At 46.2% G+C, this 27,625-nt stretch overlaps 1 long non-coding RNA gene across 1 annotated transcript; it reads left to right on the top strand.

The window, feature by feature from the left end:
* Window positions 1-1,406: 1,406 nt before the first annotated feature.
* Window positions 1,407-27,114, top strand: LOC136156029 (uncharacterized). The gene is made up of 3 exons (XR_010660902.1): window positions 1,407-1,501; window positions 4,355-4,395; window positions 26,987-27,114. It is a non-coding gene; the product is annotated as an uncharacterized lncRNA (long non-coding RNA).
* Window positions 27,115-27,625: the final 511 nt, after the last annotated feature.

Here is a 27,625-nt window from a genome sequence, read left to right on the forward strand (position 1 = left end):
TGAAGACCCAGCACAGCCAAAAAAAAAAAAAAAATTTAATTAATTTTAAAAAGCAAAAATAACGATGCATATTCAAACACATCATCACTATTAAAATTTTATTATTAATGAGACTATTTACTGGGTGAAAAGGTTTTGTGTATATTCAATATGCAAAATAAATGTTAAAAAGTAAAAAATAAAGCCTGAAGACCCTTTCAGGATATTCAATTTGTATTTGTGCTTTTTGGTACATTGAACATGGATAACTGGAAGCTCTCTGAGTCTGTTTTATGATTCTCTCCTCCACACAGTGCTTTTATGTGGATTGCCCTACTTCAGGGCTGCTTCCACCACTCCAACCTTGACAGCCTATTCCTCCCCAGGGTACCAGCACTGGTCAGCCAAGCAGGGGATGTCTTGCTGTCCCCTGACCTGCTGGGTGAGATGAGTAGTCCTGGACCTCAGATCTGGGGTCTTTACAGGGTGATGACGTGCTGCTTCCTGAATCACTCAACCTGGCTGTCACTGAAGTAGCCCATCATGACATGCAGGCAGTCTTGGAATCAGCATTACTCCACTTTACAATACTCAGTGTCAGCCTGGGTGACCATTAGGTCCTCCTGGCACATGAAGGCACTGTACCCAGGGATTCTGGGGTGAGCCTGTGATACCACATGGCAAGAACAGCAGACAGTGGGATCCTGGGAGGGGAAGAAGTTCCTGTCTCTAGGTCATGATGGAGTGGAGTTGTCCTAACTTCACTGGTTCAAGCCTTTTGCATGATTCCCACTTTAGAGATGAGGACACAGAGACACAGAGAGGTTAGTCTTCTGCTCACGACCACAGAGCTGGGAAGCAGATGGACTGGGTCGGAAGCCAAGCAGTGAGGTTCCAGAACACACATAGGGTCCCTGCAAATCTGAAGGGAAAACCCAGTGATCTTGTCGCCACACTCCCACCCTTCGTGGGCTCAGAAGCCCTGGGATCCAGCTCTGGGCTGGTCCTTGCTAACTGTGTCACTTGGACAATAGTCTCTGCAATGGAAATACTAAATCTCTTTGTGAGGCAGGAGAGTGGACAGTGACATGGGTGAAGGGCTGGCTGGGACTGGAAAAGGTGGGAATACACAGGGCTGCACAAGAAGAGGTATGTCATGTCACTAGTAGAAGAGCTGGGCTTTTTTGGGAAAAAAAGGCTTCTTTGGGAAGTAGGGATCCTGGGTAATCACACAGGGCTCCACATCCCTCTATATCTTACTGCACATAAAATAGGCTCAGAAGGAAATGAGACAGGGAGGGGAACAAAAGCCACACTAGGCAGGTTTGGACAAGGGGAAGCAGAGGACGGGGGCCAATCCAGGTTCCTTCCCCTAGAGATGGTGCCTTCTCAGGGGCCACTAACTGATCTTGAATTGCTTTCAGCTCCTGAATTCTTCATCCCCACTACCCCCCTAGTGTGGGAAGTGCTGTAAACCCTCAAGAGATGATAAAATAGAGGTGACCTGGGAAACCTAACTGAGGTAAGTTATACCTGGGAGGAGGAGGAGGATCAGGGAATAGCCAGGCTTATTTGGGAAAGGCATTCTAGGGACAGATTCATCATCACTTGGAAAGAGTCTTCCAGATAGGGGTGTCCTGGAGACCTAGGAACAGGTGTTGACAGAGTGGAATTTTAGAGAGAGCCATGGAAACTAGCGCTGGTCAGAGGAGCTTGAGCCCAGGATGGAGTAGGGGAGGCACTACTCTGCTGCACCCAAGACCCCTTTTCTCCATTGGACCTTCCTGAACCCTCTGTCATGTTTTCCAGGTGATGCAAATGAGGCAAAAGTTGGGAAAGCAGCACCTTCCTTTCTTGTGCTGTTAAGTGTCTGCGTCTAGCTTGTCTCTGGGTGCTGTAGGTGCAACAGGGTGGCAGCTGGTGTAAGGAAAGTGGCAGGTGTGTAAGCAAGTGCTTTCTAAGTGTTAGAGCCAGCAGATAGCTAGATATGAGCAGAGTAAAGGGGGGCCATGGGCCAGGTGGCAAGAAACCATACATCTTGTGGTGCCAAGGGTCCTAGAGGCAGACAAAAGAGGCAGAAAGGTGGGAATCTCTAGCAACAGACTGTAACTTTCTGCTCATTATGTCCTCATTACAATAGACGTAGCTTTGCAGATAAGAATTTGCCATCATGCATTGACACCATGACACTTCCAATCAAGACCAAATATGAACAAAAATCTCTTCTCACCTCCGGAAGGTGGAACCATAGCAGAGGGACTGCTGCTGCTGCTGCTAAGTCGCTTCAGTTGTGTCCGACTCTGTGCGACCCCATAGACGGCAGCCCACCAGGCTCCCCTGTCCCTGGGATTCTCCAGGCAAGAACACTGGAGGGGGGTGCCATTTCCTTCTCCAATGCATGAAATGTGAGAAGTGAAAGTGAAGTCGCTCAGTCGTGTCCGACTATCAGCGACCCCAGGGACTGCAGCCTACCAGGCTCCTCCGTCCATGGGATTTTCCAGGCAAGAGTACTGGAGGGGGGTGCCAGTGCCTTCTCCGCAGAGGGACAGGAGAGGGCTATCAGCCCTGCTCAGCCATTGGTCGGTGCCGCAGTGGGCCCCTCCCCCAAGCAAGCAACTGTCAATCAGCGACTCAGTGGTTCCACAACTGTCAAGGAGCAACCGGCAGCGATCCTGCTCAGCCATTGGTCGGGGAGCAGTGGGACTCTCCCCCCTTCTGTATAAAACGAACCCAAATGGGTACTGAGGAGAGATGGTTTGTTTGTGTTTGTTTACCATTTATTTATGGCTGTGCTGGGTCGTCATTGCTGCGAACGCGCTTTCTGTAGTTGAGGCGAGCAGGGACTACTCTGTAGTTTGGGGGCTCAGGCTTCTCACAGTGGGGGCTTCTCTGGTTGAAGAGCCTGGGCTCTAGGCTGTGTTGGCTTCAGTAGTTGTGGCACCCCAGCTTAGTTTCCCCTTAGTAGGTGGAATCTTCCCAAACCAGGGATCCTACCTGCACCCCCTGCACTGGCAGTGGATTCTTAACCACTGGACACCCCAGGGAAGTTCAAGAGATGGTTTTTTGGTAATCTGCTATCTTTCTGGTCTGCTAGTTTTCCAATTGAAACTTTTATTCCTGTTCCAACAACTTATCTCCCAATTGGTTGGTCTGTCTATTGTGAGAGAGGCAGAGAGAGCTTGGGCTCGGTAATAGAACTAGGATGAAAATCAGGAAATACGATCCAAGACCCCTCTCTGTTCAGTGACTATTCCACCCAACCATTTTTATACCCCATATCCCCAATTTGCCAAAGGAACTCAGGACAGTTATTCACATGAGCCTGCTCACTCTCCCTGCTGAGACTGTGCTATCACTTCATAAATCCTCACTTTGCTTTCTTGGCCCCCATGTCTTGTCTCTAAACTCTTTCTGTGATAAGACACACATAGCTTTAGTGGCACAATGCTATTTGCACAAACACAGGGTTGGATTTATCATCCTCTGGCTCAGGAATCATTCTTTACTGATAGAGGGGATGCTGTGGAATGTGGGTGACTGCAGTAATAACTAAGAGCAACTGCCTGAGATGACAGTTTTGCCTGCAAGGACTATTTTACTACTCTAATATAAAGTCTATGGAAATTGGTTTAGATAATGAGGAAAGAGACTGAAACTAAAATCCTTCCCAGAGAGCTGGGGGGACCCATGCAGACCTGATCAGACTACAGCAGACTGTCACTGACCCACAGATTCCACTCTAGTATTAATGGACAAAATGCTGGGTCATCTGAGAGGAAACTGGGCCACTCTCACTTCTCAGCCCTGTGCTGAGGCCAGGCCTGGAGCCTACACTATTGGGTGTAGGACCCCTTGAGGCTGTGGGACAGATGCAAGGCTGGCAGGGGAAGGGGTGCAGATCACACCTCCTGGAGAGGCTTAACTGTATCCTTTGAGCAGCTATAAGCACTGGAGGCAGAAGAATAACAACTGATTACAACTTGAAGTTGAAGTCACTTGTGTTGTTGCCCTAAGTCTGCCTTCCTAATGTTGACTTAAAAAATAGTCACCATCTAAAACTTGAGTTATGTTTTTTGGTGGGAGTCTTTAGGACTTCAAGCTTGGGAGACATCATCTCAAGCAACCTGAGAGAACTACTTTGAGGAGGTTGGGCCAGAAGGAATCAGGTTACATAGAAGTTTGCAACAAAAGGTAGGTAGTCTGAACATCAAAAGATTATGGTTAATTAAGGAAATTCAGATATCTCAAGGAATTTAGCACTTTTTTATGTATAGGAAGATGCAAGAATCTGGGTTCACTAAAATAATTCATTTTATATGCAACTCAGCTATCTGTGGCCAGTATCCTGTGTTTTTCACATCCCCCTTTCCCCTAGGTGCTCACTGTGGGGAATGACTGATGGCTGCCGGATAGCAGGTATTGTTCTTCCTGGGCACCCTCTGAACTCAGAAATTCACATTTGGAGGGCTGGAATTGCTGAAGGCTGTGACGTCCTTGTTTACTGAAATGGTGGGAAATACTCCATTGCTCACTAAAAACTATCTTTACTTCTCAAGAACAGTTGTATTTATGAACATGTCAAACACACATTAAAGTAGAAAGGAGAATATAAAGACCTCTCCTTATACCAACTGTTCAGATTGTATAACCTGCATTTTCTTCACCTTGATGCCAAGAACTCTGCCTTTGTGCACTGGTGTCAAACTGAATCTTGGAGACAGAGTTTTGGGTGACATAGAATAGCTTTATTGCTTTCCCAGGTAAAGGGGGACACAAATGGGCTCAAGCTCCTCAAAACTGTATCTTTCAACCTGGGAGGATTTGGTGGCGTTTTTGTAGCAATGGTTCAATGGTAAGATTGCTAGTAAAATTAGAGTATGTGCGGTGCTTGCATTCTTTTAATCTGGTCTCTCAGATAATCTCTTCATATGCTTCTGTGGTTCTTGAGTTTATCAAACTGTGACCTTCTTTCTGGAGTGAAGAATGCTCCATCAAGTAGTTAACATCTTCCATTCGGTGGGAGTTTTCCTTTGGCAGAAGAACTTAAAGATATATTCATAAATATCCCTTCAGGGGGAATGACGACCCTGCCTCAAGGCTGCACTATTGTTTCTTGACTGTCTCCTCCCTTTTCCTCTTCAGTCACATCTGACTCTTTGCAACCCTATGGACTGCAGGCTCCTCTGTCCATGGGATTCTCCAGGCAAGAGTACTGGAGCGGGTTGCCATTTCCTCCTCTAGGGGATCTTCCCCACCCAGGGACTGAACTCACATCTCTTAGGCCTCCTGCATTGGCAGGCAGGTTCTTTACTGCTCGCGCCACCTGGGAAGCCCCTTGTCTCTGCATTTCCTCCCTTCTCTGATTTTTATTGTTCAGTCACTAAGGCATTTGTCTTTCCTATCAGCTCAACATTTCAAATTTTACTGACTGAAATGTGTCCATTTATGTGTTAATTCATATGATGGCTGAAATGCCTCTTTCTCATGAAAGAGCTACATGGTCATTTACAAGTTCAAGAGGGTTATGTTTCAGTCACTCAGTTGTGTCTGACTTTTTATGACCCCATTGACAGCAGCATACCAGGCTTCCCTATCCTTTGCTATGGAGTTTGCTCAAGCTCATGTCCATTGAGTTGGTAATACCATCCATTGAATAGCAACTGTTTGAATCTGCCCTTTAAACTTAGGGAAGATCTTGGAGGCTGAATGAAACCTATTTTCTACAAATAAGAAATGGGGGACACAGATTTTGTGCCCAGGAGCCCCTAAGGGTCCTCCATGTGAAGAGGAAAAGTTAAATTTTACATAACTTCCTGCTCATTCTGCCTCTGTAACTCAGCTTGTTCCCTGCAAAGTCTGGATCACGTGGGTCACGTAGTCTCTGAAAGTGGGGACTTATAACAACGCTAGGAAATGGAGCTTATCTCACTCATCTCTGTCCTACTCTTTGGAATTGTTCAGCCCCTGCCATCCTGCTTAATCATGCCTGTCCATGTAAAGGTCAGGCATCCCCCTCCCCTTCTTAACCACTGTTCCCGTGTGCATGAAACTCCTTCATTTAAACCAGCCTATTAGCAGCTAGTGTTGCCCACTATGAAGTGAAGTGAAAGTCGCTCAGTCATGTCCAACTCTGCGACCCCATGGACTGTACAGTCCATGGAATTCTCCAGGCCAGAATACTGGAGTGGGGAGCTTTTCCCTTCTTCAGGGGATCTTCCCAACCCAGGGATCGAACTCAGGTCTCCCACATTGCAGGCGGATTCTTTACCAGCTGAGCCACAAGGGAAACCCACTATAATCTGTCTATAAAAACTCTGTAACCCCTTTGTTCAGAGCTCAGAGCTTGCAGTGGTAACTCCTCTGGGCCCACCGGTGTAATAAATCTGAGTTCTCCAACTCTCAGAGGGTGGTGTTTGGTTTCTCTATTACTGGTTTCTGAAACATTTCTGGAGGCCCCATGCCAACCATGCCGGCCCCTTGAGTTGCCAGACTGGTGGCTTGGCTAGGCCAGAGTGGAGGAACCCCAAGACGAATGAGGAGGCACTCCACCCAACAGTTTTCTGGGTTCTCTTTCGGACTGGCATTCTGACTCTTCAGACGGCTGAGCCCTGATCGGACTCACTGGAGTGATGACCAACTCACCAGGAATGGCCACAGGATAAGGTCCCTCCCAGGGCCAATCTCCAGTCCGGTCCTACCCCACTGGGTAGAAGAGGAGACTGATCATCTCCTTGGAGCTCCCAGGAAGGGAGCATCAGATAGAGAGACCTGGGGACTCAGGAGAAGGGAGGCATTGCGATAACCTCTGAGTGACTGTGTGTGCGATTGATGATTGAAGGGAGTGAAGCGAGCTCCACCGTCCTCGAACTATGCAGCCTGAGTGGGTCCAAAATCTGTGTCTGTAATGACCTGATAAGGCTAAAAGTCAGTGCCAGTCTCTGGGGGATTCTATCTCTCCCTGTCAGGCTGGTCGGGTTGGGGGTTTATACCAGTCTGCCAGTGCTAAGAGGCATCTTAAATCTCCCTCAGGAGAATGGCCAGGCAGATGAAAAATGATTGTGAATAAGTGTGTGGCCTGATTTGCTTGCTCTTCAGGCTCGATTGTGTGGCTTCATGGCTACAGAGTCCAAGCTGACCCTAACTTGCGGTTCTGTGGTGACCTCATATGGCTCAAGGCGGTCTCTGCCTCTGGGGACCCTGTCCCTCCCTGTGAGACAGATCCAGATCAGGGGTTTATACTGATCCGCCAAATGCTAAGAGGAACCTAAGTCCCCCCCTGGGATGCAGTCAAGCGGGCACCTGAATTGTCTCCTCTTGAGAGAGCACCCACCCTTGTTTGTCTCTGTATCACCGACTCAGGGCGGGATACACAGGGAGGGAGGAATTATTGGTTACTGTTTATCCTTCCATCGACTGACTCCTTGCGCTGACGTCTAAGAGATTAGGTTTTCCTCGAAACCCTGTCAGGTGGATTACATTGTCAACATGGGGGGCAGTTCCTCTAAGCCAACAGTTTTAGATTTCATGATAAAGAACTTTAAAAAGGGCTTTGCTGGAGATCACAGAGTCAAGATGACCCCCAGGTAGCGTGTAATTTATGCGAGCTCGATTGGCCGGCCTTTGATGTTGGATGGCCGCCAGAGGGCACTCTTGACCTGCCCACCATATGCGCAGTGCACCAGGCAGTCACTGGAAGTCCAGGACATCCAGATCAGTTTCCCTACATAGACTCCTGGTTTCTAATTAGCACAGACCCTGCCCCCATGAGCAAAATTTTGCACAAACAGACAGGGACAGGGTAGGGTATTTGTGGCCCAACCACTCATAAGGAAATAAGAAGAAGGGGGGAAAAAATCTATATTACAGGGAGAACTGGCAGAAGATCCACTGCGGTCCCCACCATACATTCTCATGGCTCCACAAGCCCTGGCACAGCCAGCGCTGGACCCATTGCGAAACAATGTCCCCTGCACCACCTCATGAGCAAGACTCCAGGCCCAAGCCGGTAGGGAAGCGGCTCCACTCAGCCAAGCAATCTAACCAGCTGGCTGCGGCCTGTCAGATGCCGCTATGGGAAACTCAAGGTCCTCAACAAGTGTATGAGGACGACTCAGTCCAGCCTGGTTGCTCCATCCTCTATTACCAGCCCTTCAGCACTACTGATCTAAATTGGAAGCACCATAGCCCAGCATACTCTGATAAACTGCAGGCTATGATTGACCTCCTAGAGTCCATTTTCCACACCCATCCGCCTACATGGGACAACTGTCTCCAGTTCCTTATGTATCTTTTCACCACTGAGGAAAGGTGACGCATCTCAACAGAAGCCCAAAAATGGATCCAAGGACAAGTTCCTACAGAGGTCTTAGATGTGAAAGGATGGGTGTGAGAAGTGACGCCAGAGACGAAACCTAATTGGGATTTCAATACCAGAGAAGGACAAGAAACCCTGAGCCACTACCATGATGCCCTTCTACACAGACTTTGATTGGGAGCCAAAAAACCCATCAATATGTCCAAAACTACACCGATAATCCAAAAAGCAGATGAGACCCCCACTGATTTCTTTGAAAGACTGTGTGAAGTGTTCCTGACCTACATCCTGTTGGACCCTGAGACACCTGAGAATCAACAGATGATTAATGATGCCTTTGTGGCTCAATCCTGTGCAGACATCCAATGAAAGCTCCAAAAGCTGGAAGGCTTCGCTGGGATGAATGCAACATGGCTCCTGGAGGTAGCATATAAAGTCTTTGTGAACTGAGACTATGAAGCTCAACAAGACGCGGATAGAAAAATGAAACAGAAAGCAGCCCTGCTAGTAGCGGCATTGAGGAGCTCAGATTCAGTGAAACAGATTGTTCCCTCATGGAAAAAGGAAACTGAGAAGAGACCACCCCTATGCTGTGACCAGTGAGCCTATTGCAAAGAGGCCAGACACTGGAAGAATTAGTGCCCCCATCGCAGAGGGACATCTGAAGGATCAAAGAAGTTCAGTCAACCCAACAAAGGAAGGTATCAGCCTGAGTCAGTCATCCAAAACCTTATTGGCCTGGCTGGGGCTGAATCAGAGTAGGGAAGACTGGGATCCCTGATCCTGGGCCCCCGGGAGCCCATGGTAGGGGCCAAGAATCAATCACTTTTATGGTGGATATCAGAGCTGAACACTCCATGGTAACCACAGAGTGGTTACCTGTGGCTCCCTTCACAGGCTGAACAGCAGCTATTGTTGGGGCCACAGGGGATATGGCAGCCCGCTCATTTTGCAAGGCCCATTCATGTCAGCTAGGGGGCCATCTGGTGACTCATAAATTTCTGTACTTACCAGAATACCCCGTTCCCTTGCTGGATAGAGATTTACTGACAAGGCTGGGGATGCAGATCACCTTTGCCCCCAGAAAGCCTATGAGCCTCACCCTGGGGAGCCAATCGGCTCTGATGATGGCTGTGCCCGTGCCCAGAGAAGATGAATGGCGCATCTATTCCTCAGGGGGGGAACAAATAAATCCCCCCAGTCTGCTAAAAGAATTCCTTGCTGTTTGGACAGAGAAGGGGCCCTCAGGTTTGGCCAAAAACCATGCCCCCATCATAATGGACCTCAGGCCAGGAGCCACTCCTGTCAGACAGAGACAATACCCGGTACCACGGGAGGCACGCCTGGGAATTTGGGACCACATCCAATGCCTCTGAGATGCTGAGATCCCAAATGAGTGTCAGTCTCCCTGGAACTCTGCTCTTACCAGTCAAGAAGTCTGGAGGGAACAACTACTGCCCCATCCAGGACCTCTGTGCTGTCAACAGTGCAGTGATCACCATCCATCCAGTGGCCCCAAATCCTTACACTCTCCTGAGTCTCTTATCTGCTCAGGCAAGCTGGTTCACCTGCCTTAATCTCAAGGACGCATTCTTCTGCCTCCAGCTGTCACCGGCCAGCCAGTCCTTATTTGTCTTTGAATGGGAAGACCCACATATGGGAGAAAGACACAGCTGACTTGGACCTGACTGCCGCAAGGCTTCAAGGCTTCTCACCTACCCTTTTTGGTGAAGCCCTGGCTGTGGACCTGGCTGCCTTTCACGGAGAAACTTTGAGCTGCACCCTACACCAGTACGTGGATGATCTGTTGCTAGCCTGTCCCACCCCAGGGGACTGCTGGAGAGGCGCCAAAGCCCCATTGGCTCTACTCTCCACCACAGGGTACAAGGCGTCATGGAAAAAGGCTCAGGTCTGCAGACAGGAGGCCAAGTACTTTGGGTTTGTCATCTTGAAAGGGCATTGGAGCTCGGCATCAGAGGAAGAAAGCCATCTGTTCAATACCTCAGCCAAACACCAAGAAAGAAGTCCACAAGTTCCTTGAGGCTGCCAGATTCTGACAGATCTGGATACTGGGTTTCTCTGAACCTGCCAAGCCTTTGTATAAAGCCACAGCAGGGTCTGGTAAGGACCCCCTAGATCAGGGACCTGAAAAGGCCCCAAGGAGATAAAGAGACTCTTGACCAGTGCTTCAGCATTAGGGCTGCCAGATGTGACTCGGGACTTTAACCTCTTTGTGCATGGGAACAATCACATGCACTGGGGGTCCTCACACAGATAGTTGGGCCATGGCAGCTCCTGGTTGCATACCTGTGCAAACAACTAGATCCAGTGGCTGCAGGATGGCCACCTTGTCTCTGGGCATTAGCTGCCACTGTGGTCCTGGTCAGAGAAGCAGAGAAGTTTACTCTAAGACAAAACAGAAATGTAAGGTTTCCCCATGCTGTTACTGCCCTACTGAACAACCAGGGGCATAGGTGGCTGACCAATTCTAGGATGATTCACTATCAAGGACTGCTTTGCGAAAACCCACGGGTCCAACTAGAGACTGTGTGGGCACTGAACCCTTCCACTTTCTTACCTATGCAAGCAGGAACCCCCGATCATAACTGTGAGGAGGTCATAGATGAAATTTACTCGAGCAGGCCAGACCTGATGGACATTCCCCTACAGAACCCAGAACTGGAGCTGTTCACTGATGGAAGAAGTTTCATTCAGGACGGACAGCACAAAGCAGGCTATGACATAGCAACAACTGACAAGATAGTGAAGGCTGAGGCCTTGTCACGAGGGTGATCAGCACAATGGGCTGAGAAATGGGCACTTGTCCACGATGACGGGCAAGGAGTCAACATCTATACTGACTCAAGGTATGCCTTTGCTACTTTACACGTTCATGGCACCATTTATGAAGAAAGGGGACTATTGACAGCAGGGGGAAGGGAGATCAAAAACAGAAATCCTTCATCTATTAGAGGCAGTTTGGAAGCCTTCCCAAGTGGCAGTCATCCATTGTAAAGGCCACTAGCGAGAAACTGATCCAGTCAGCAAAGGAAATTGGTTGGCTGACCAGGCAGCCAAGGAGGCGGTGACCCAACTGAGCCCCACAGTGGGCCCTGGGTCAAGATTTTTAAGGTCAAGCTTTTTAAGGTCTTTTTGGCACCAGAATTGCCTCTGTCCCTGAGACATACCAAGGGAGAAGATCAGTGGGCTCTAAATGAGGGAGGAATAAGAAGAAAAGGAGGACTGGTGGAAGCTCCCTGACAAAAGACTCTTTGTCCCCAGCAATATAGCAGTCCAGCCGGTAAACCAGCATCATGAGACAACTTGTTTAGGAAAAACTGCGCTGGAGAGTTTACTGAGCCACTGCTATTTCTCTCCTAAGCTCCCAACCCTGTGTGCCCAGATCAGCGCTAGATGTGACTTGTGCGTGGAACAACACCAGCCAACGACCAAGATCCAACCCGGGGGTGCAGAGTGCTGGGACACAGCCTTTTGAAGATCTACAAGTGAACTCTATTGAAGTCAAGCCCTATAGGGGCTGTAAGTATTTACTGTGATAGTCTGCCCCTACTCTCAATGGGCTAAAGCCTACCCCCCACACACTGAAAGGGCATGAGAGTGGCCAAGGCCCTACCAAGAGACATGATCTTGAGATATGGGCTGCCTCTCTCCATAGGGTCTGACAACAGGCTAGCCTTTGTGTCTGTGATAATTCAAACTTTATCCAGGACACCGGGGATCAAATGGAAGCTTCACACTGCTTACAGGCCACAGAGCTCAGGGAAAGTTGAGCACATGAATTGGACCCTCAAGACTACGTTAGCTAAGCTCTGTCAGGAGACCCAGATATCTTGAGTCGACATGTTACCCCTAGCCTTGCTCTGAGCCCAATGCACCCAAGGTCCTCAGGCTATTCTCCCTTGGAGATCTTATATGGGAGAACACCCCCAGTGATAGCAAAGGTCAAGGAAGACCCCCAATAATTAGCTGACCTGGAAACATCCCGACACCTCCAGGCCCTGGGAAAACTCTTCCACCATATTACCTGAGAAACCTTAGAAAGGACACCCATTCCTCTGGGCAATTGGATTCATCCCTATCAGGCAGGAGATGAGGTATGGGTTAAAGAATGGAAAAAGGAGCCACTTTAGCAAGTTTGGACAGGGCCTCACACAGTCGTCCTGGAAATCCCTACTGCTGTTAAAGTTACAGGTGTCATCCCTTGAATCCACCACACCAGAGTCAAGAAGGCAGTGGCTTCCTGTGATGAGGACACCTGGAAAGCAGTTTAGGACCCAAGAAACCTCCTCAGGGACCAGCTCCAAAGACAATGGCCTTCACCCAAGAAGGATGCTGAGCTCTGCTCTCATCACCCTGAAAGCTGACTAGTCAACGCACAGCAGAAGCTTGAGGATTCTTCAGCCTTGCTCCAGCCACACTCTGGCAGCTGGCTGGTCGAGGCACAGTGGAAGCTTGAGGATCTGGCTATCGAAATATCGATGGATTTTCATTGTCAACCCTGGCCTCTATCCCTAATCAGTATTATTGCTATGTTCTTCCCTAGAGGACTAGCTTCAGCCACACTCCTGGACTGGAATTTGGGTCAGAAGCTGCTGTTAGCTACTTGTTAATCCCTCTGTAGTGGGAAGCCTCATTCTTATCAGATGTCTCTTATGATCGATTCTCCCTACTAACTAAACCACTCACGGTAATAGCTGACCACTCTCCCTTCACGATAGGCCCAGTTGCTATAGCCATGGCAACCCAAAGATGGGGAGAAAACTTTTGCTAGTGTTCAGTTATCTATTGTGTGCAAGCTGCTTTGCAGCCTTTTGGTGTCCCTTGCTGCAACAGATGGTTCCATTGCTTATCCACCATGCACCTGTCAACATCACAGTCAACCCTTGGAAAATCGCTTACTTAACCATCAGCTAGAACAATGTATAGAGAGCCAATCCTATAGGCCGATCACCTACTGCCTTCATAACCACGCGATGTATACTGAGGACCCTGGGTGCCAAAAGTGTTTTCCAGTTATGCTCTCCGCTGCCGCTACCTCTCCCCCACCAGAGGATCCCCGGGTGATATCCTGACACCATGGCATTGCCATCATACCCCTATGCTTCTGTCTACCCCCAAATACCACACAGATGTTATAACCCACAACAGGTTTCTGTCTGCCAAATAAATGGAAAAAGCTACTGGACAGGGACAATAATACAGACAATTGAGATCATGGAACAACTTTGCCCTAAAAAATCAGGCTCTGCCTGTTGGCAGTATGACCCAGGTTACAGAGTTAACTTCCCCTTAGACCCTCATGGATTCTCAATACAACTCATCGCTTTCTTTTCTTTTTTTTTTTTTCTTTTCATTGTTGGCAAAGTAATGTCTCTGCTTTTTATTTATTTTTATTTATTTATTTTTTCATTTATTTTTATTAGTTGGAGGCTAATTACTTCACAACATTGCAGTGGGTTTTGTCATACATTGACAACTCATCGCTTTCTTAATGACACCAGTCCCCAGCTGGCCAGGGATTGCTCCATGGCACTTGGCTACACCAGTGCCGCTGAATAATGCAATAGCCATGGGCACTCCTATAGATTCACCTCTGCAAGGACCAGTCTTAAGGGCAGTTGAGTTAACTTAAAAGGCTCTGAAATGCTTTACAGATAATGAGGAACTGAACCTATAGGCAATTTAGCCAGGGACCAATGTAATCAAACTTTAAAAAGTGAGTGGCCCACTCATCCTCCCACAAACACAATATGGTGCTGCCTCCATCAAGGCCTTTTCTTTGTTTGTGGGACAGATGCTTACTTATGTCTACCAATCAATTGATGGGTATCTGCACTTTACCTTTCCTCACTCCCCAGATAAATATTGTCCCTAACAACCAGACTCTCACCATACCTCTGGCAGCACACTTGCAATCAAGAAGAGTCATCCAGTTCATACCCCTACTAGTTGGTCTGGGAATTATGGCTGGAATAGGTATGGGAATAGGAGGAATTGCTTCATCAACCACCTTTTACCATACACTATCCAAGGACTTCACAGATGATATTGAGGAAGTAGTTAAATCTTTAATGGTCTTACAGGACCAACTAGATTCCCTGGCTGAGGTGGTTTTACAGAATAGGAGAGGGCTAGACACTCCAGTGTTCCTGCCTGGAGAATCCCAGGGACGGCAGAGCCTGGGGGGCTGCCGTCTATGGAGTCGCACAGAGTCGGACACGACTGAAGCAACTTAGCAGCAGCAGCAGCAAGTATTAAGGGAATATGTACAGGCAACACAAATTTTGGCAGAGACTTGCTGCTAGCCATGAGGAGCAGATATTACCATAAAGATTTTGGTGCTTTTCTAGATATGAGGAAATACAGTGATTGTGCTCATAAAATCTCTTGGAAATTTCCTGGTCAAGAAACTAAGATCCCAGAAGACACATAGCATGGCCAAGAAAAACACAGGAAAGAAAAATATCTTCTCCTGAACACATTCAACTATTTAAAGACCTGTTCTGCCAGTTTTTCCCAGATCCCAGAGTGCCTCATTGCTGATCTCCACCCTGAACTCCTTTCAGGGTGTGCTGAAGGTCAGCAGCTGCAGTGGCTACTGACTTACTCCTTCTAGAGATGGCAAGTGCCAATATTTAGTTGCCACTCTATTCTGAAAGGAGAAGATGCAAGAGTCTGGCCTTATTGAAGTCATTCCTTTGATATAGACCTTAATTTCTAGGACCAGTATCCTGTTTTTCTCCATCCTGAGTGCCTCTTAAGATGCAGTTGCAGTGGCTTAAGATCCCAACGTCCTTCATTTACTGAAATGTCAGGTGACATTCTTTATCCACACTGTCATGTGAGAAAAAAAGGACATTGATTCAGAGCAGGTCTCCTGGGTTCTGTGGATCCAGTAGATTGAGGAACCCTCTGAGTTGTGTGAAATGTTGAGTGTGTGCTTTTTTGGGTGGGTGGCAGTGGTGGGTGGGGGATGTTGTTTAAAGATTTAATAAAATTCTTTAAAGAGTCTCTTTGACAAAGAAAAGAAAAGTGACAACTGACTTAGAAAGGCACTCTCCCAAATCTTTTCAAAGGAAAAATTTCTGGGATCCCACTGACAAAGGAAAGAAGAAAAAAGAGGACAGAAGTGGGAGAAGAAGGCAGGTAAGGACAGAGAGACAAAGACTGAGCAGACAGATAGGGAGTTATGTGGAAGACAGTTTCTGAGACAGAGCCCCTCTAGAAGGGCAGAGGTTAAAAACCTGCTCTTAATATCAAGCCCCTTGCACCCTGCCTGTGTTTTCAGTCCAAACCCAAGTGAAGACCTCAGCAAACTCAGTGAATAAAAATCAGCCCCAGAGCCAAACGTCCTGGAATGTGAAGTCAAGTGGGTCTTAAGAAGCATAACTGCAAATAAAGCTAGTAGAGGTGATGGAATTCCAGCTAAGCTATTTCAAATACTAAAAGATGTTGCTGCTAAAGTGCTACACTCAATATATCAGCAAATTTGGAAAACTCAGCAGTGGCCATAGGACTGGAAAAGGTCAATGTTCATCCCAACCCCAAAGAAGGGCAGTGACAAAGAATGTTCAAACTACTGTACAATTACATTCATTTCACATGCTAGCAAGGTTATGCTCAAAATCCTTTAAGCTAGGCTTAAGCAGTACATGAACTGAGAACTTCCTGGTTTCAAGTTTGGACTTGGAAAAGACAGAGGAACTAGAGATCAAATAGCCAACATCCGTTGGATCACAGAGAAAGCAAGGGAATTCCAGGAAAACATCAACTTCTGCTTCCTTGACAAAGGCCAAAGCCTTTGACTGTGCAGATCACAACAAACTGTGGAAAATTCTTAAAGAAATGGGAACATCAGACTACCTTACCAGTCTCCTGAGAAATCTGTATGCAGGTCAAGAAGCAGCAGTTAGTACTAGACATGGAAAAACTGACTGTTTCAAAATTGGGAAATGAGTACAACAAGGGTGAATATTGTCACCCTGTTTATTTAACTTATATGCAGATTCCATCATGTGAAATGCCACGCTGGGTGAATGCCAGACTGGGTGAATCCCAAGCTGAATCAAGGTTGCTGAGAGAAATACCAACAATCTTAGCTATGCAGATGATACAACTTTAATGGCAGAAAATGAAGAGGAATTAAAGAGCCTCTTGATAAGGGTGAAAGAGGAAAGTGAAAAAGCTGGCTTAAAATTCAACATTCAAACACCTAAAATCATGGCATCTGGTTCCATCTCTTTATGCAAATAGAAGGGGAAAAAGTGGAAACAGTGACAGATTTTTTTTCCTTGGGCGCCAAAATCACTGCTGACAGTGATGGTATCCATGAAATTCAAAGACACTTACTCCTTGGAAGGAAAGCTATGACAAAGGTAGACAGCATATTAAAAAGCAGAGACATTACTTTGCAGACAAAGGGCTATATAGTCAAAGCTATGGTTTTCCCAGAAGTCACATATGGATGTGAGAGTTGGACCATAAAGAAGGCTGAGGACGGAAGAAATGATGCTTTCCAGTTGTGGTGCTGGAGAAGACTCTTGAGAGTCACTTGGACTTCAAGGAGATCAAACCAGTCAATCTTAAAGGAAATCAACCCTGAATATTCAGTGAAAAGACTGATGCTGAATCTGAAGCTCCCATACTTTGGCCACCAGAGACGAAGAGCCCACTTATTGGAAAAGACCCTGATACTGGGAAAGATTGAAAGTAAAAGGAGAAGAGGGTGACAGAGGATGAGAAGGTTAGATAGCATCGCTAACTCAATGTGCAGGAATTTGAGCAAACTCTGAGAGATATGAACAGGGAAGTCTGGCGTGCTGCAGTTATGAGGTTGCAAAGAGTCTGACATGACTGAGTGACTGAGCAGCAACACGACCAGTCAGTGTGCCAAGTAAGTAAGCGAGAAATGAATAATCACACGTTTTGAATCATTATACATTTTGGCTCTGATTCAGCAGTCTGACACCTCAACTGTTGTAGAACTTCTTTTTCTGACATGCTCTTAGTTCTGGAGTAGTTGTATTTATCCTGTAGGTGAGAAGAAAATGTCTATAATATGGGAAGTGGGATGGGAATGGAGAAGTGGTGGGCAGGTATTCACCCATACAGGGAAACATGGAGGAGCATGAATTCTCCCCAACTCATCTTGACCTCTTCACTCCATCATTTTTTTCCCTCTGACCACAGGTCTGATAACTCTTGGTTTGAGAAGGACAGTAGCGCAGTGCCAGGAACAACCTAGCCAGGAGGGCTGATGGTGGTGCTGGAGAGGGAACGGACAGTGAGTCTGGTGGCCCTAGGTGTTTGCTGGCCCTGTGTTACAATCCCTGGTCCTCCCCTCTTCTCCTCTTGGCCTTCCTCTCAGTCTTCAGCCCAGGCTGCAGAGAGATTTCCATAGTCCTGGTGTGTCACCTGGAAGCTATCTCTCTGTTCCTCCTCAGGGATGGCTTCCACTCATGTTTACTTCTGTAAGTGAGCCTAAGGTCTGGAGGTTTCTCTTAGGCCACATTTCAGTGTGTTCTGCTTCTCAGGTCAGTGCTTTTTTTTATCCAGTGGCCATCCAAGTATTCATTTCTTGAGGGAAATTTGGACAGGAATGCCACTTGCCATTTCAGTAAACAAAGAGTGTGGCAGCTACCAAGTCATCAACCTCCACAGTCAATCTGGATGATACATCCTTATGGGAACTAAAGATGGAGATAAACGGAATACTGGGCCTAGTTGGCTAAAGGTGCACATAAAAGAAATAAGTCAGTAAGCCCAGACTCTTGCATCTTCCTATACTTAAAAAGGTGCTAAATTTATCCCTTGCAATGTCTAGTTTTCTTTAAATACCAGTAATCTTTTGATATTCATACTCAGTTTAAAAATATTTTTTTTCCCCAAAACTCCTATATCTCCTGGCTCCTCCGTTAAAAAAATTTCCAAGGCATCTTCAGAACATATGAAAGAAATCCTGTTTTACCCTTGATAGTATGCTTGTTTTAATGCTATTCTCTCAGAACCAGCTGGTTGGATGCATGAAACAAGTGCTCAGGGCTGGTGCACTGGGATGACCCAGGGGGATGGGATGGGGAAGGAGGTGGGAGTGGGGTTCAGGATGAGGAACACATGTAAATCCATGGCTGATTCATGTCAATGTATGGCAAAAATCACTACCATATTGTAAAGTATTTAGCCCCCAACTAATAAAAATAAATGAAAAAAAAAAAAAAAAAAAGAAATCCTGTACTTATTAAGAAGCATTCCTAATACCCCACCCCCTTGATGCTGATAACCACCTGTATTAGTGTCCTATGACTGCTGTGATCAGCTTGTGACCACAACCTGGTCTGCTTAAAAAAATAAGATGATCCTACCACAGTACTAAAGGCCAAGAGTCTGAATTCAGTGTGTTGGCAGAGCCATGATCCTTCCAAGGCTCTGGACGAGGATTCCTTTGTCGGCAGAAGAGAAATGCACAACCTAAAAGTTGAGAGTTTTATTCAGTGAACAAAACTGAGGACTTATCATCCCCTTGATATGCCTCTCAGCTATCCGAGGCCAGTAATCCAGTAACTTGTGCTTTCTCCTCAGGATGCACCATTGGGGAGTGGCTGCAGTGTGATGACTTGATGCCTGCCACATCCCTTGTTTAGTGATATGGCAGGCAATATTTTTTTATTGATATTTTCTTGCCCTTTCCAGATGCTGGTAAGCACAGAGATTCCTTGATTAGTGACAGCCTCACTCCCATCTCTGCATACCTTCTTCCTCACATGGCTTCCATTTCTTTGTGTCTCTTTTCTTCCTAAAGACACCAGTCATTGGATTAGAGCATACCCAAATTCAGTACATCTGTCAAGACCGTAGGTTTTGCAGATGGTAAAGAATCCATCTGGTGATAAAGAATCCATTTTGCTGGCTCAGATGGTAAAGAATCTGCCTGCAATTCAGGAGACCTGGGTTTGATTCTTGGGTTGAGAACCTGGAGAAGGGAATGGCTACCCACTCCAGTATTCTGGCCTGGAGCTCATGGGGTCACAAAGAGTCAGACACTGAGTGACTTTCACTTCACATAGGCACAGTTGATTAAGTCGCTGATCATTGATGAGGAGCCTGGTAGGCTACAGTCCACGGGGTCGCAAAGAGCTGGACATGACTAAGTGACTAAGCACAGCACAGTGCAGCAGACTGTATCTCCAAATAAGGCCATATTCATGGGTGCAGTTCAGCTCAGTTCGCTTGCTCAGTTGTGTCCGACTCTTTGTGACCCCATGGACTGCAACAGGCCAGTTGTTCATCACCAACTTCTGGAGCTTACTCAAACTCATGTCCATTGAGTCAGTGATGCCGTCCAACCATCTCATCCTCTGTCGTCCCCTTCTCCTCCCACCTTCAGTCTTTCATAGCATCAGGGTCTTTTCCAATGAGTCAGCTCTTCGCTTCAGGTGGCCAAAGTATTGGAGTTTCAGCTTCAGCATCAGTCCTTCCAATGAATATTCAGGACTGATTTCCTTTAGGATTGACTGGTTGTATCTCTTTGCAGTCCAAGGGACTTTCAAGAGTCTTCTCCAACACCACAGTTAAAAAGCATTATATTTCCAGAAAGACATCTACTTCTACTTTATTGACTATGCCAAAGCCTTTGACTGTGTGGATCACAACAAACTATGGAAAATTCTTAAAGAGATGGGAATACCAGACCACCTGACCTGCCTCCTGAGAAATCTATATGTAGGTCAAGAAGCAACAGTTAGAACTGGACATGGAACAACAGATTGGTTCCAAACCAGGAAAGGAGTACGTCAAGGCTGTATATTGTCACCCTGCTTATTTAACTTATATGCAGAGTACATCATACAAAATGCTGGGCTGGATGAAGCACAAACTGGAGTAAAGATTGCTGGGAAAAATACCAGTAACCTCAGATATGCAGATGACACCACCCTTATGGCAGAAAGTGAAGAAGAACTAAAGAGCATCTTGATGAAGGTGAAAGAGGAAAGTGAAAAAGTTGGCTTAAAGCTCAGCATTCAGAAAACTAAGATCATGGCATCCAGTCCCATCACTTCATGGCAAATAGATGGGGAAATAATGGAAACAGTGAGCGACTTTATTTTTTTTGGCTCCAAAATCACTGCAGATGGTGACTGCAGCCATGAAATTAAAAGACGCTTGCTCCTTGGAAGAAAAGCTATGACCAACCTAGACGGTATACTAAAAAGCAGAGACATTACTTTGCCTACAAAAGCCCGTCTAGTCAAAAGTCTATCTAGTCTATTCATGGGTACCAGAGGTTAGAACATTAGTATATCTTTTGGGGGACATAATTCAACCCATAATACCGCCGATCTGCATTCTGTCTCTATGGATTTACCTGTTCTGGATATGAGATTTGGCTTTTTAGTATAGATTGCCTGATTCTAAAATTCATATGGATGTGGAAAGAGCCCAGAATAGGCAGGACTATTCTTGGGTTTCCAAGCCTGGATTCTCTGTCTACCTTCTAGGAACTAAGAACGCATCTGCTATTGTCAGCTCCCTGTGGGTGAGGAAGAGGGTCTAGGAGAGAAGTGTAAAGAAGTCAAAGTCTAGAGAACATCTCCCAGGGCCAGAAGAGTTGACACTGCCTCCCTCACTGTAAGTAGGGTGTATGCCTGGCAGACAGGATAGAAACTGAGATTATGGGAAGAACTGCAGAGATGTGGCCGAAAGCAGATTCTAGGGCTATGGAATTGGAAGATACCCAGCAGTCTGCTGTTATTTACTGTGTTATTTGTCATCCTGGGGTCCCTGTTTCCAGAGCCAGGAGGACCTTATGATATGGCAAGGTGATTCTGCCAGGTCTGCCTCTTCCCTCTCCCTCCTGCTCCTCCTTCGACAAAGGAATCCTCTGAATTGCTGTTGAATTGCTTCAACATCAGTTCTTCCAGTGAATATTCAGGGTTGATTTCCTTTAGGATCGACTGTTTTGATCTCCTTATTGTCCAAGGGACTCTCAAGAGTCTTCAAAGAAGTAGAAGCATAAATACCTTAAACAAAGTGAAAGTACTTTTAAAAAGCTCAGCTATGCATGGGCAAACACCTGTAATAGTTCCTTCACTTTCCCCTGGCATCACAATGTAAAAGTTGTGTCTTATGCCAGTTTCCAAAGGAAACAGAGCTTAAGGCAAATGTGCTGACACTTTAACAGAGCCCTTCAAGGAGGGGTCCACGTATTTATCTTCTATCAACAGACAATCAGAAACACCCATTGAGTGTACCACCACTACAAGGGTGGTCTCAAATTTGGGCTTATATGGGAATCCCATAGAGGGCCAGGGCTCCTAAACACCAGCTGCTGGGCCTCTGCCTGCATCTTGATTCAGGAGGTCTACAATGAGTCTTAAAAAAAAAAATTATTTATTTTAATTGGAGGCTAATTACTTTACAATACTGTAGTGGTTTTTGCCATACATTGACATGAATTAGCCATGGGTGTACATGTGTTCCCCATCCTGAATGCCCCTCTCACCTCCCTCCCCATCCCATCCCTCAGGGTCATCCCAGTGCACTAGCCTGGAGTGCCCTGTCCCATGCATCAAACCTGGACTGAGGATCTGTTTCACATAAGGTAATATACATGTTTCAATGCTATTCTCTCAAATCATCCCAACCTCACCTTCTCACACAGAGTCCAAAAGTCTGTTCTTTACATCTGTGTCTCTTTTGCTGTCTTCCACATAGGGTCATCATTACCATCTTTCTAAATTCCATAGGGGCTTCCTGGTGGCTCAGATGGTAAAGCGTCTGCCCGCAGTGCGGGAGACCCGGGTTCGATCCCCGGGTTGGGAAGATCCCCTGGAGAAGGAAATGGCAACCCACTCCAGTATTCTTTCCTGGAAAATCCCATGGATGGAGGAGCCTGGTGGACTGCAGTCCATGGGGTTGTAGAGAGTTGGACATGACTGAGGGACTTCACTTTCACTTCCAAATTCCATATATATGCCTTAATATACTGTATTGGTTGGACAGGGCTGTGGTCCATGTGATTAGATTGGTTAGTTTTCTGTGATTGTGGTTTTCATACTGCCCTCTGATGGAGAAGGATAAGATGCTTATGGAAGTTTCATGATGGGATAGACTGACTGAGGGGAAACTGGGTCTTGTTCTGATGGGCGGGGCCATGCTCAGGAAATCTTTAATCCAATTTTCTGTTGATGGGTGGAGCTGTGTTCCCTCCCTGCTATTTACCTGGGGTCAAACTATAGTGGAGGTAATGAAGGTAATGAGGACCTCCCTCAAAAGATCCCATGCATGTACTGCTACACTCAGTGCTCCCAACCGGGCAGCAGACCACCACCAACCCATGCCTCCACCGGAGACTCCTGGACACCCAAAGGCAAGTCCAGGACAGTCACTTGTGGGTTCACTGCTCCTTTCTCCTGTGTCCTGGCGCACAAGGTTCTGTTGTGGCTCTAAGAGTCTATTTCCCAGTCCGGTGTAAGTTCTGGCAGGTCTATGGTGGGGTTAATGGTGACCTCCTCCAAGAGGGCTTATGCTATACCCAAGTCTGCTGCACCCAGAGCCCCTGTCCCTGCGGCAGACTACCGCGACCTGTACCTTCACAGGAGATGCTCAAAACCAGCTCTGTCTCAGTCTCTGTGGGGTCCCTGGGTCCTGGTGTGCCCAAGGTTTGTTTGAGCCCTCTGAGCATCTCTGGCGGGAATGGGGTTTGATTCTAAATGCAAATTCGCCCCTCCTACTGTCTTGTTGGGGCTTCTCCTTTGCCCTTAGACGTGGGCTATCTCCTCACAGCTGCTCCAGTCTTACTGGGGTTTCTCCGACCTTGGATGTGGGGTATGGTTTTTCCAGTGGTCATGTATGGATGTGAGAGTCGGACTATAAAGAAAGTTGAGTGCCAAAGAATTGATGCTTTTGAACTGTGGTGTTGGAGAAGACTCTTGAGAGTCCCTTGGACTGCAAGGAGATCTAACCAGTCCATCCTAAAGGAAATCAGTCCTGAATACCACAGTATTTTACTTTCAGGTAAAATTTCAGATACTTGAAAGTCAAGAGTAACAGGAAAATTTGGCCTTGGAGTACAGAATGAAGCAGGGCAAAGACTAACAGAGTTTTGCCAAGAGAACACACTGGTCACAGCAAACACCCACTTCCAACAACACAAGAGAAGACTCTACACATGGACATCACCAGATAGCTAACACAGAAATCAGATTGATTATATTCTTTGCAGCCAAAGATGGAGAAGCTCTATAAAGTCAGCAAAAGCAAGACTGGGAGCTGACTGTGACTCAGATCATGATCTCCTTATTGTCATTCAGACTTAAATGGAAGAAAATAGGAAAAACAACTAGGCCATTCACGTATGACCTAAATCAAATCCCTAACAATTATACAGTAGAAGTGAGAAATAGATTTAAGGGACTAGATCTGATAGACAGAGTGTCTGATGAAATATGGACAGAGGTTCATGACATTGTACAGGAGACAGCGATCAAGACCATCCCCAAGAAAAAGAAATACAAAAAAGCAAAATGGCTGTCTGAGGAGGCCTTACAAATAGCTGTGAAAAGAATAGAAGCAAAAAGCAAAGGAGAAAAGGAAAGATATTCCCATTTGAATGCAGAGTTCCAAAGAATAGCAAAGAGAGATGAGAAAGCCTTCCTCAGTGATGAGTGCAAAGAAATAGAGGAAAACAATCAAATGGGAAAGACTAGAGGTCTCTTCAAGAAGATTAGAGATACCAAGGGAACATTTCATGCAAAGATGGGCTCAATAAAGGACAGAAATGGTATGCACCTAGCAGAAGCAGAAGATATTAAGAAGAGGTGAGAAGAATACACAGAAGAACTGTACAAAAAAGATCTTCACAACCCAGATAATCACGATGGTGTGATCACTCACCTAGAGCCAGACATCCTGGAATGTGAAGTCAAGTGGGCCTTAGGAAGCATCACTATGAACAAAGCTAGTGGACAGGTGATGGAATTCCAGTTGAGCTATTTCAAATCCTAAAAGATGATGCTGTGAAAGTGCTACACTCAAAATGCCAGCAAGTTTGGAAAACTCAACAGTGGTCACAGGACTGGAAAAGGTCAGTTTTCATTCCAAACCCAAAGAGAGGCTGTGCCAAAGAATGCTCAAACTACCACATGATTACACTCATCTCACACGCTAGTAAAGTAGTGCTCAAAATTCTCCAAGCCAGGCTTCAACAATACATGAACCATGAACTTCCAGGTGTTCACGCAGGTTTTACAACAGGCAGAGGAACCAGAGATCAAATTGCCAACATCCTCTGGATCATTGAAAAAGCAAGCAAGTTCCAGAAAAGCATCTATTTCTGCTTTATTGACTATGCCAAAGCCTTTGACTGTGTGGATTCAACAACAAACTTCAAGAGATGGGAAAACCAGACCACCTGACCTGCCTCTTGAGAAATCTGTATGCAGGTCAGGAAGCAACAGTTAGAACAGTTAGTACATGGAGCAACAGACTGGTTCCAAATAGGAAAAGGAGTACGTCAAGGCTGTATATTGTCATCATGTTTATTTAACTTATATGCAGAGTACATAATGAGAAATGCTGGGCTGGATGGAGCACAAGTTGGAATCAAGATTGTTGGGAGAATCCCACTCTTGGGCATACACACCGAGGAAATAGATCTGAAAGAGACATGTGCACCCCAATGTTCATTGCAGCACTGTTTATAATTGCCAGGACATGGAAGCAACCTAGATGCCCATCAGAAGATGAATGGATAAGGAAGCTATGGTACATATACACTATGGAATATTACTCAGCCATTAAAAAGAATTCATTTGAATCAGTTCTAATGAGATGGATGAAACTGGAACCCATCATACAGAGTGAAGTAAGCCAGAAAGATAAAGACCGATACAGTATACTAACACATATATATGGAATTTAAAAAGATGATAAAGATAACCCTATATGCAAAACAGAAAAAGAGACATAGATGTACAGAACAGACTTTTGGACTCTGTGGGAGAAGGCGAAGGTGGGATGTTCTGAGAGAATAGCGTTGAAACAAGTATACTATCAAGTGTGAAACAGATCACCAGCCCAGGTTGGATGCATGAGACTAGTGCTCAGGGTTGGTGCACTGGGAAGACTCAGAGGGATCGGATGGAGAGGAAGGTGGAAGGGGGGATCGGGATGGGGAACACATGTAAATTCATGGCTGATTCATGTCAATGTACGGCAAAAACCACTACAATATTGTAAAGTAATTAGCCTCCAACTAATAAAAGTAAATGAAAAAAAAAGATTGCTGGGAGAAATATCAATAACCTCGATATGCAGATGACACCACCCTTATGGTAGAAAGTGAAGAAGAACTAAAGAGCATGTTGATGAAAGTGAAAGAGGAGTGTGAAAAATTTGGCTTAAAGCTCAACATTCAGAAAACTAAGATCATGGCATCTTGTCCCATCAGTTCAGTTCAGTTCATTCGCTCAGTTGTGTCTGACTCTTTGAGACCCAATGAACTGCAGCACACCAGGCTTCCCTATCCATCACCAACTCCTGGAGTTTACAGAAACTCATGTCCATTGAGTCAGTGATGCCATCCAACCATCTCATCCTCTGTCATCCCCTTCTCCTCCTGCCTTCAATCTTGCCCAACACCAGGGTCTTTTCAAATGAGTCAGCTCTTCGCATCAAGTGGCCAAAGTATTGGAGTTTCAGCTTCAACATCAGTCCTTCCAATGAACACCCAGGACTGATTTCCTTTAGAAAGGACTGGTTGGATCTCCTTGCAGTCCAAGGGACTCTCAAGAGTCTGCTCCAACACCACAGTTCAAAAGCATCAATTGTTCTGTGCTCAGCTTTCTTTATATTCCAACTCTCTTGTGCTTCTTCCAGGCCAGCGTTTTTCATGATATACTCTGTATATAATTTCACAACCTGAGCATTAGCATATTTTCTCAACTGGGAACACTCTTCCAACTTATAGGTGCATGTTGTTTCTGTGCTTAAGGTCCAAGGAGCAGCATCTTTCACAAAATCTTTTTCAAAAATGCCCCAGTGGAGAGAACCATTTTGTCATCTATTGTTCAGTTGCCAAGTTGTGTCTGACTCTTCATGACCCCATGGACTGTAGCACACCAGGCTTCCCCTTCATGGATCACTGCCTTGCCTTGGTGAAGGGGCTTGAATAACTCAATGAAGTGATCAGCCATGCCATGTAGGGCCACCCAAAATGGTTGGGTCATAGTGGAGAGTTCTGGCAAAATGTGATCCACTCTAGGAGGGAATGGCAAACCACTTCAGTATACTAACCATGAGGACCCCACGAACGGTATAAAAAGCTGAAAAAAATTTGTCATCTACTAGTCGTGATTTGTGCTTCCCTGATGGCTCAGTTGGTAAAGAATCCACCCTTAATGCAGGAGACCCCGGTTCGATTCCTGGGTCAGGAAGATCCCTTGGAGAAGGGATAGGCTACCCACTCCGGTGCTCTTGGGCTTCCCTTGTGGCTCAGCTGGTAAAGAATTCATCTGCAATGCGGGAGAATTGGGTTTGATCCCTGGGTTGGAAAGATTTCCCTGGAGAAGGGAAAGGCTACGCACTCCAGTATTCTCTCCAAAGAATTCCATGGACAGTCCGTGGGGTCACAAGGAGTCGGACATGACTGAGCCACTTTCACTTTCTTTCTTTCAGGCAGTGATTTGGGACAGAAGACAAGACGGGACCTGTTTTACCACTGACACAGATTTTAAGATGACTGAAAGAATTTCTCAGCCAGTAACACTGCAGGGATTAGAAGAAGAAGGCCTCTTTCCTTTGTCACTAATACCAGCCCTCTGGCTGTCATGAAAGGAGTTTTGTAGTCACAGAGTAAGACATATGGGGAAGTGTATGATACACTGATGTGATATGTCTGGCTATGGGCTGAAGGCTACCAAATGAGACAGGTTCACCCAATGCCTAAAATGTGGTCAGCTATCATATAATCTCCTGGAGGAGCTACAGAAGCCTCTGACAGAATCTGGAGGGACCTCAGATGCTGCCCTTATAAAAGCCTGATGCTTGCACATTGATAGGTGAACTCACAGGTCTCAGTTTGGAGACATCTCAAAGTTCTGTCCCCTCCCACCAGACTCTGAGACTTTCCTTCTTCTTCTCAGTCACCTCCCAATTCCCCACTTTGCTCTACCTGTGAAATCATTCCGTCCCTTCTGAATGCGGGGTTAGGTATATGAAACTACCCTTTCACCCCTGGACCATGTTGATTAAACCAAAGCACTAGAACTGCCTCTCTACTTTCCTCCTCCCAAGTTCTTTCTTCCCTGATGGAGA

The sequence above is a fragment of the Muntiacus reevesi genome, chromosome 1 (assembly GCF_963930625.1).
Source record: "Muntiacus reevesi chromosome 1, mMunRee1.1, whole genome shotgun sequence".
NCBI classification, from domain to species: domain Eukaryota; kingdom Metazoa; phylum Chordata; class Mammalia; order Artiodactyla; family Cervidae; genus Muntiacus; species Muntiacus reevesi.